The sequence below is a fragment of the Heliangelus exortis genome, chromosome 4, assembly GCF_036169615.1.
Source record: "Heliangelus exortis chromosome 4, bHelExo1.hap1, whole genome shotgun sequence".
NCBI lineage: Eukaryota > Metazoa > Chordata > Aves > Apodiformes > Trochilidae > Heliangelus > Heliangelus exortis.
This window is the reverse complement of record NC_092425.1, coordinates 22,695,942-22,706,910: the sequence shown is the minus strand read 5'-3', so window position 1 is coordinate 22,706,910 and position 10,969 is coordinate 22,695,942. Positions and strand designations below refer to the sequence as shown.

The 10,969-nt window shown below is 41.4% G+C and overlaps 1 long non-coding RNA gene across 1 annotated transcript; it reads left to right on the top strand.

The window, feature by feature from the left end:
* Window positions 1-506: 506 nt before the first annotated feature.
* On the top strand, window positions 507-9,506 carry LOC139796344 (uncharacterized). Its single transcript, XR_011725963.1, has 3 exons — window positions 507-593; window positions 2,899-3,051; window positions 8,228-9,506. It is a non-coding gene; the product is annotated as an uncharacterized lncRNA (long non-coding RNA).
* Window positions 9,507-10,969: the final 1,463 nt, after the last annotated feature.

Genomic DNA, 10,969 nt, shown 5'->3' with positions numbered 1-10,969 from the left:
AAACGTATAAAGCCTTGGTGGACAGTGTACCCTAACACCTTCGAATCAGAAAGGGACAGGCAGGGGGATCTCAAAACCCGAGTGTCCTGAAGGCTGATTTGAGTATCTCTGGGATAAGGTGTCATACACCCCCAGTAGTGACTGGCTCAGCTGCTCCCTGCATCCTTGCCATAGAAAACCTCAAGGGAGGTGACTTCAAGGACCCAAAGGGGGAACATTTGGTATAGCAGCTGTAGAGACTGAGAGCACAGTACAGCTCCATACTTTGCCTGGCCTTTCAGATGATCCTTCTGCAGTGGGGTTGCTGAAAGTTGAAACCCAGTAGGTGCCAATTGCTACTTCAGTAGTGCATTGACAACAGTATTGCACCAACAGAGATGCTGTGATCCCCATTCACAAGCTGGTGCAGTAACTAGAGAGCCAAGGAGTGATCAGCAGGACTCACTCACCCTTCAATGGTTTAATATGGCCAGTGGGAGAAGCAGAGGGCCAACAGTGGATTGTCATGGCCTAAATGAGGTTACACCACCACTGAGTGCTGCTGTGCTGGACATGGTAGAACTTCAGTACAAACTGGAGTCAAAGGCAGCCAGGTGGTAGGCTCCTATTGACATTGGTAATTGCCTTATGGGGGTGGTTAAATCAGTGGAAGCAAAACAACTGGGAGTGTAAAGGTAAACCTGAACCTTGCTGAACTGTGGCACAGCACATTGCTGCTCAGGTAGAGAAGCTGGATGCAAAGGTGTGTTGTGTAGATGCCCACGTACCTTTCTGTCAAGCTGCTGAGGAACATCAAAACAACCAACAAGCAGACGAGGCTGCTCAAAGGTGTGGAACAAAATAGTGAACTATTTTTAGCTAGGTGTGCCCATGACACTTCAAGTCATCAAGGAAGGGATGGAACATACTGATGGGCTTTTGACTAAGGGGTGGACTTAACTCTGGATGCTATTGTGCAGCTTATTGATGGTTGTGAAACGTGTCCCACAGTTAAGCAAGTTAAATAGCTGAAACTTTTGTGTTATGGAGGGAAACTGTTGAAATACAGGCATGGGGAGGCCTGGCAAACTGGCTGTATCACATTCCCTCAAACCCACCAGGTACAGGATGGCTGGAAACATATCCTGTGCCTCACGCCACAGCCCAGAACATCATCCTAGCTTCTTGCTGCCATGATCAAAAACATCCAAACAACACACAAGTTAGAAAGATTTTTTAAAGAACTAAGAGAGGCAATTCTTAGCATGGAGCACAGACTGTACAAAGATGTCATATTGGCAAGACTGTACTATTTATCTCAGCAAGACTTGACAGGCAAAAAAGAGACTGGCATGGTACAACAGCAAAGCAAGGAAGGCTATGAACTCAAGCAGGTTGAAGTTGTACAAAAATAAGAAACAACCTTTGGCAAATACTGCACAGAGTAAGATCATCCAGAAATGTTTGAGGAACAGTTTCCAGAAACCAAAAATTAAAGTTTATTTTACAAACGTTAAAAGCAGAAAGTTTTGAAGGAGAATCTGTAAATATAAAACTCATGGAAGATCAAAATGCTACAGTAAACGTGAGAGAATTTAAGTTGAGCAGATGCTCTCCCCACTGCATCTGTTTCCACTCTGGGAAAATTTGAGAAGTTTCACTGCTTTCTGATGTCTTACATCACACAGTAAAAGTGTATTAATGAATGAGAATAAATGGTATCAAAGACAATATGGCATTGACTCAACACTGAAGGATCAGAGGTCCGTGTTATCTGGGGCACAGGCAGCTAAAACTACCTCAGGACCAACAAAGACAGGATACAGAGCAAGAGGAACCAAATACCAGGTTCCCATGGATGCAGCAAGAAAGAATGCAAATACTAACAGCAGAATCAACAGTGAACAGGTAAATTGAGACTGTCAAACAAGACAATCTGGTCTGTTGCTTGTAAAATGAGAACTGAATCAAATCACATAGTGCCAGTCTGGGCATTTGTGGATTTTCTGTACAGTCCTCTCATGTTTTCTTTGTTCCAACACATAGGAGACAAAAGAGCACCTGCCAACATGGCCTTTATAAAAAATGCTCATTCAAACAGCTTGTTATTTTCTAATGTAAAAGCAGATCTCACGTGGGCATTATGACGTTAGGAAACAAAAGCTGCACTTTTTTGCTTTCATTCAGACAATTATGGTAAAAGGACAGAAATTCAGGTTCCGGTAAAAAAATATGAGGCTAGAATTACTAACTATAGATAACAAGAGTAGTATTTCTTGAAAAACAGTTTTACATAGCAGCCACGTCTGACTTCACAAATGAAAAATGGGAAAAAAAAACCAAACAGTCCCTTCTGTAAAGCAAATTTTTTGCTGTGGTTTCACACAAAAGTGACAACTGCTTCAGTAGTTTGGAGCACTGAATCAAGATGTAGAAGATAATTGTATTAGTGCCTTCTCCTGTTTTCTGTGAATTATTTCAGTCCTGTTCCTTCACTGTTTTGTTAAATAATAATAAAAATTTTTTTTTAAAAAATGCTTCATCTTCAAAATGAACTAAAAGTTCACTTGAGCCAGGCATGGTTTGGGGTGGGTTTTTTTTAGTGTTCATTTCAGCAAGGTATAGAAACTTTCATGCAGCTGTACTGAATTAAGTTTTCAGCTTGGTGTCTGAACCAGGGAGAACTTCTCTACTGCCCTGTTTCTGAAATTGCTTTTCTTCTCTGTTACTATATGGCAATACTGCCAGCTATGTCCTACAATGAAAGTCCTTCTATGCTTTTGTAAGGCAACACAATACTGTAGAAATGTTATTTCCTCTACTAGCAACAGAACTTTTCAGAAACCACTGATACAGAAACACACTTACATGGTTCAGTCAATATCTTAATTTGCCATTTCAAATCTTGTGTGTGTCCAGAAAAGAGCCACAAAAATGGTCAGAGGGCTGAAGTACCTTCTCTATGAAGACACACTGAAGAAGATGGGGTTGTTCAGTCTGGAGAAGAGGAGGCTCCCAGGTGACCTTAGAGCAGCTTCCCAATACCTGAAGGTAGCCAACAGGAAAACTGGGGTAAGATTTTTTTAATAGGTTTGTAGCAAGAGGACAAAGGGCAATGGTTTTAACTTTGAATAGGGGAGATTTAGATTAGATAGTAGGAGGAAATCCTTAACTATGAGGATGGTAAGACACTGCAACAGGTTGTCCAGGGAAGCTGTAGATGCCCCCTCCCTGGAAGTGTTCAAGGCCAGGTTGGCTGGGGCTTTGAGCAACATGGTTGAGGTTTTGCCTTTTTTTAATTGTTCAGGATTTGGATTACTGCTACTGTTAGCAGGGAACAAGAATCAGTAAACCACTGCTACGATGCTTATTAAGAAACCAGATATACAAGTAACACTTGAACTCACCTTTAGACAGTACAGATGGCATGCCAGTCTGAATTAGTGAAACTGGAGGTTGTGCAGCAAGAGGTGTGTGGTTGCCTGGTACACAAATTAACAAAGAACAATCTTTCTTGGGGAAAACAAACACTTAAAACAAAATTAATGTGCATGAGAGATGCAGTCATAGCCAAAACATTGGATCTGACATTGAATGACACTGGACAGATGACAGACAACCAAGAGTCAGCTGTGTTTTACATCTCAGGATGCCATCAGACTGCACAGATGGGAGCTCATCACCCAGCACTGCATACATCTGGTCTGATGTACCTAAAGCAATACTAACTTTATGATTATTTATATTACCAAAGCAGCAGGACAGTAAGGGAACTGCACTCTGAAGTGCATTCATAAATACTCTATGAAGTATCTAAAAAGTATTTGCTCCTAGCTACAATTTAAAAATAAATTAAAAGTAAACTGACTGCAATTTCTCCATCTTCTTGTGATCACACCACCAGATTTTAAGCACCTTGTGCTTTAAGTATCAGTTAAAGGAACTGGCCCAGCTGAATTGCAAATGAAGGCTGCCAGCATTTCCCCACCCAGTTTTCAAAGCTTTAGCCCTACCCAACCTTCAGGTGCAGCCCAGGGCACTGATGACACCCACTTTTATTAATTAACCTCTTCACAAGAACAATGCAACATTTGATGCAAAGCTTAGAAGAAGCAGTTTTCAAGCAAGGATCTGAAGAAAGATCCTGTGGTAAAGTGAATGAGGGTGGTGGGGAGAAAGCAAACAGGACATCAGGGTTTTGTGGATTCAATCCCGAAGGTTTTAAAGGGAAGAAGCAACTTTTACCATTAGGATTGTGCACAAGCAGCTCAGAAGCAACTGTAAGGTGAAAGGTTCTTCTTTATTAGTCATCTAAACAACTTGATGTCAGATGGGACAGATTCATTCCCTTCCAAACAAATGTGCTGCATTTTGCCTAAAGCCTCTATATATTTCCTTCAACCAGGATTCCACTATTTGAATTCTGAGGTTAATGTCCAGGCTGAACAGATCCTTCGTGTCACTGTGTATTTGCAGTCTTCACAAAACAGTAAGCAACCCCACTTTACCCTTGAAGAGTTATCCTTTTGCCCACCTCCCTCATAAATCCCCTTGTGATGTTCATCTGGATTGTTAAATAGATTCTCTTGCTTTATTTACTTCAGATTAATTTAAGTCATAATATTTTTCAATTTCCACATTTTTGTTGTATAGAGTCCTTTTCTTAACTTTTCACCTTTGTCCTTGTTTATTCATCACCATCTATATTGACTTTTAGAATCAGGTTGAAAGTTCACTGTTTTCCAGTTCTGTCAGCCAGCAAATAAACCTCAGAAATCTTAACATCAACAGTCTTGTGACTGATTCAGCTTCTAAAACATACAGTTCATTGGTTTTAACACTACATTTTCCTTCACACCAGATAAGTTGATCGGTTCCACATAATACCAAATGCAGAACAGTTTTCCTGAAACAGTAATCTAATAGCTGTAAACAGCAGAATACTTGTACAGTGTGAACTCTGAAGTGGTTGCCTCATTTAAAGACATGAAATGTTTCTGGGGCTTTTTTCCTTCCCATAGGTATACATTGTTTTGTGTATGATGCCACTTCCTTGATCTGTAATAGTTTATTTACCCATTTGGTTTTCTAAACATGCTGCACTGCTCAGCCAGAAAAGCCAGGTTTCTCAGGGTTTAGCTGGTCCCTTGCTGTAATTGCTAATACTTTGTACCATCACGAAGGATACCTGTTTACTGTCCTGTAATAGCACCCACAAGACTGCACAGCAAATACATTTCAAGTAGGGAAAAAATGCTATGCTAGGAGGGCATCTTGAGACAGTCTTGCAAGATACATGGATGCTATTTTTTCCAGGATGCCTCAAAGTCACTACGAAAATCCATTAACAGACAAAAAAAAAAACAAAAAAACAAAAAAACCCAAACAAATAAAACCCCAACCCAAACCAAAACACAAAAACACCAACCAACCAACCAAAACAATTAAAGCCAAAAAAAACAAACATAAAAAAAAATAGTGCTCTGGATGTGGCCAGAAGGTACAAACAAGACCACATGGGACCTCCCACCACCAATGTACATATATGCTCATATAAGACAGCATTTGATCTCGCCAACAGAAAGCCAGTACTGTGCTTCCCAAAGCAGTTTGCTGCTTACCTGCAGAGGGATAGAAAAGGCTAAAAAAAACAGGGGGTCTGGAGGGCAAAAAATGAATTCCCATTTTTCCTCATAAAGAACATCATTGTCTTTGTGCTACTCTCTATATCAGTGAAGCATTGCTATCATCCTTTAACACACCAAGATTTTGAAAGTTTTCGTGGTTTAGGCCCAACCATTACCAACCAGGCCAGTGCTCACGCCTCCCACCCCTACTGTGGGACAGAGAGGAGAAAATCCACTCAAAAGCTTCTTAATTGATACAAGAACAGAGAGGTTTCACTCCCCAGTTACAGTCAGTCAAAACCAGACAGACTTAACTTGAGAAGAAAAAAAAATCATCAGGAGAAAGAGAATACATGACCAAATATTCATACCTTCACACCACCTCTCTGTTCTTCCCAGGCCCAGATCCCTTCACTGCTGCCTCCCCCCCAGGGCACAGGGGACGGGCAGGGGGGCTTCAGGGTCAGTTCCCCACACGGTGTTTCTGCCGCTCCTTCCTCCTCACGGGGAGGACTCCTCACATTCTTCTGCCACTCTAACATGGGGTCCCTGTCACGAAAGAAAGTCTTTCCGGAACCCCTCTGAGCTGAGTCCCTCCCACAGGAGCAGTCCCTCAGGAACTGCTCCAGGCTGGGCTGCACACAGAGTCACGGCTGTTTCAGGAGCAGTCACCTCCTCTGGCACGGGGTCCTCCCAAGGCTGCAGCTCCAGATCTGCCCACCTGTGGCACTTCAAGGACTATAAATGCACGTCTGCCCCACCATGGTCCTTCAGGGACTGCTCCACTGTGCTCCTCCATGGGGACAGCTGCTATCTGACCATGGGCTGAAGGGAAACCTCTGCTTGAGCACCTCCTCTTCCTCCTTCCTCACTGACCTTGTTGTCATTCCTCTGGCATTGCTCTCACCTCCTCCTCTCCTCTGCAGGTGTTTTTTGGTTGGTCGTTTTTGATTTTACTTTTGCAGTTTCATTTTCCCTTTCTTGAGTATGTTACTCACAGAGGTACATTCAGCCTCCCATATCTGCTCCGTCTTGGCCAGAACTGGGGCCACAATAGGAATGAGGGGACCTTCCAGCAGCTTCTTAGAGGAACCACCCCTGTGGGTTCCCCACTTCCAAAACACTCCTGTGTTAACCCAAGACAAAAGCGTTTTGCACCTTTCATAGGAGTCTGATCAGAAAACCATTCTCTCTCCTCTACACGTAAGCTATTTCAAGCACTCCTTCCTCCTTCAAACTTCTAACTAATGAGAGATCTTTGTTACATTCTTCTACTGTGGAAGAAGATACTCTCTTCCTCCTTGAACATGAACATCTGCAAATCATCAGTGGTGTTCACCTCTGATTCTACCTGCTCTCTCTTCACAGCCTAATAGAACCCTGTCCTGCAACAGGACTGTCAATCAATGCAGAAACTTAACTATAGTAAGAAATTAGGGCACTCTAGACAAATGGCCTGGATATCTCCCAGTGGCTTCACCCCTTCTAGCACTCAGGCAGTGTCTCTCTACACGTCTTCCTTCCTCACAAGGCTCCTTGCCTGCTTAGCCTTTCTTTTTGGACATGCAGATCCTCCACCCGGGCAGCAGTTACAATAACAACATCAACCCCACAGGATTTAGGTGTGTATTTACTGCATTTGACACTTCCTACAGAGGAGCCCCTGACCTGCAACCCTTCCCTCCCGAGTCTGCTACCTAGACATTAACACCTCTTGTGGTGAATTCACATTGGCTTGTCTGCTTTGCAGAGAGCTACAAATTCTGGAAGGCATTGGAAGGAACTCTGTGTTTTACAAGATAAATTAAATGGTACAACGTTTTATAAATATTTATGACTTTTTTTTCTGAGAGCTAATTATTATGTGGCAAGTGTATTCAACAGAGGACAAAACCTTATTTCTGTGATAACAGGGTTGAAAAAATAAGGTGATACATGTTATTTGTCTTTATGGACTCATAACCCTAAGCTGCCAACCATAAATGTTAACATTGCATTTGTTCTGCAAGCAGACCAGAATATATTCTGGTATACTGGTTCAGTATATTTAATAATATACCAAGGACTTCAAAGTACTTATATTAACAGGTAATCTAAAACAGCATACACCATATTCCAGAAACAGCAATTTAAGAGGAACAAACAAGCAATCTTTCCAAAAGAAATAGTACATTCTTCTAGTACATGTGACAATAAGGTTAAGTTTAAAGATTTTTCTTAAGCATTCTCTTGTGCATATTGATCTAATCTTTAAGGTTCATCTGGTGTACTTTAAAATTTCCTCCAGAGCCCTGGAGGAAAATACAAGGCTAATAACATGCAGTGTAATAAGAGATGGAAAATGTCTGTCTTATTGACTGAATATGTATTTATAATAGGTTCATCTCTCTGATTTTGCTTTTTACTTGAATTTAAGCAACCAAGTCTTATTCCTTGATCCATTGACTTATTTTGCTCCATCCCCCCCTCCCCACCCCTAGGCTTAAGAAATGTCTAAATATAACAGCAGTCCAATTAGATGCATAAATGTTTCTGGTATTTAAGCTATCTCTCATACAGCATAGGATTTAGTTTTCCAACTCAGCTATCTACCTCTTTTTTTTTTTTTCTTCCTTTCCCAGGGTGCAAGAGAGGCTTTAGAGGAGAGGACTGCAAGATGCATGTTCCCAGTGTGTCCCTATGCCATACATCTAAATTCTATTTCAAAAATCCTTCATTTTAGTGAAAACCAGTACATAACTCGGCCACTGAGGAAGAACCATGACAAGGTTCCCAGGCTGGTCACAAGTGTGCTTTATTGCTACTAAAGCCATGAATCTTCACACAGAAGATTAACTATTAACTGTCATTATTTCATTTGTTACTATAAAATGCAAGAGGATAGGTGTTAGCAATAATACAACAGAAAAGGTGGAAAGATCAAAGAGAACATGACACCTAATCAGGGCTTATCCCTCCTCTCCTATCTCACTGTATTACTTCCCTTGCAATATTGACATCAGTACAAGTGACTTCCTGATGCATCTGTGCTAGGGTCTCCAAGACCTCTTCCATCCAAGCAAATCCTACCCCTTCTAGCATGACAGGACTGCACATTTGAGAGCAGATCTGCCTCCTTTCCCTTTAGAGTAGGTCCTTCCAATAGTAGTGTCCACAGAAAAGTCACTTTAAAGTCAAGTTACCTAAACCATCTTACTTTTGGGGTTTTTTTGTAGCTGCTTTTATTGAGTATATTTTATGCAGGTATGTAGAGCCCATATTTGAAAAGACAGCAGGAACATACACTGCAGCTGGCAAGTCTGAAGATGCTGCAGTAAAAAGAACTGAGTAAAAGAGAAAAGGAATAAAGGCTGGATCCATGACAGTGACATCAGCCAATGACAAAGAAAGGAAGTCATTCAGAACTGTCTTTTCCATACTCATTTGAAAACAGTAATTGTCTCTCAAAAGAAAATTACTATATGTCATGGTGATTTCAAATGGGAACAGAAGACACATGATGAAAAGACAGGGTACACATGGGAAGAAAGCTTTTCCAGGTTTTTCAACCTGCCACTCCAGATTCCAGACAAGCAGAAATTAATTTTAAGAGAACTTCCTCACTTGGGCTACTTCTGTCCATCAGTTCCATACAGGGAATTGAGAAGGCTTGATCAAAACTGCCAGGCTCTAGCAGATGAATGTTCCACAGGAACAGACCTTACCCAGAGGCACAACAGGCAAAATGTTTCAAAATACAGGTTCTCTGCTTTCACCCATGATTTCACTTGTCTCTAAAGAGCAAAACAGGCACTGCTCTTGAAGTCTTGACTCTGAACTTGGATGCCCTGAGTTACCAAGAATGAAGACACTAAATTTCATCTTCACTGTGGGTCTCTGAGCCACCTGTCATAGTGAGAATATGGTTGTGGAAGTCAGTAGTTCAGAGAGTCCCAATGCAATCCCACAGGTCCCCTCTGCAGCCCCATAAACACAAATTTTCCCCATTACCAAGGGAATGAGCAAGGCTTCACACTGACCTGGCAGCGCAGGGTGTCATGACTGCCTATGCCTGAGCTGGATTTAGCTTGTTTTAACAGATGTGTCAACTGTGTTAACAGTTTTAACAGTTGTGCAGTGGTCAGTACCTGCTGCTTGAACTGTTTTGGTCTGAGCACCAGGAACGCCTGGTGTACTAAAGGCCCACAGCCCTAGCAGGCACAAATATTGAGAAGGACACAATTCCCCACATCCCATGTCAAACTTTTCTTCAAGACAATGAACTAGAGACAAAAGATTATATGCTTTGACAGCCCCAATCTCTCTACTTCTCTTACTGGTGCCATCAACTGCAGATCAAAGAAGGTCATCAAAAGGATGAACACCACAACCAGAAAAAGGAGCTAATATCAGTAAGTTTTTGAGCATAACAGTTATCAAAAATTAGACCTCTCTGACTTAATGCAGTCTGAGTTTACCATTATTCTGGTAACACTGTTATTACAGGATTAATAATATTGTTGTATTTTGAGTAGATTGGTAAGATTTTGATCAGGAGAGCAATAAACTTCTGGCTTCATGTATATGCAAAGCTGCCTTAGAGTCTAATATCCAAAATGTGTTTTCAAATCTCATTTACTATCCTCTGTAGACTATATTACCCCCACTATACTGTACTCACTTCTCAGTGTCATGTCACAGTCAAAGAAGATACTGGGCATTTGTGTTATTTGGTCTCCAAAAGGACAGTTTTGAAGCCTTAGTACCACTTGAGAATTATACAGAAAAAACCCAAAACCAAAACTCTCTCTTGAAAAGTGTCTCCATAAAAATATTCTCATGGAGCTGGGAAGGGGAGGAAGGATGAATAGTTTCCAGTTTGGGAAGTAAAGAGCAATACAGTAGTAAATAAGTGGGTAAATTCACCTGTTCTAGAGGAGAAAGGGGTAAATCCTGAAATAAAGAGATATGGCTAAGAAAAAAGAGAAGATTATATCAGTCATTTCAAACCAAATTAAATTATCATGAGAGCATCAAGGACAAAAAGTGCATGAGGACAGGATGAGAAAAAATTTAGGAAAAAACCCTAGAAGTGAAACAGAGTACATGTAGCAGGAAGAAGAGCAGAACAGAAGACAGTGGCAAAACACAAGGTTGGGACTTCGGCTGCAAAGCAGACAGGAACAGCAGGATTATTCAGAACAAGATGTGGAGCCTGGTGTTTGTTGGAGACCTAGCTAAGAGGAGTTATAGTGGGACAGGAAATGAGAAGAGATCGTTCAGGCTGAGCTTCTTACTCTGTGCACTAGAAATGTATTAACAACTATGTGAACTAGTTTTTCAAAGCAAGAGATGGCTCCTACTGCTATTTTTCCCGTGCTGTG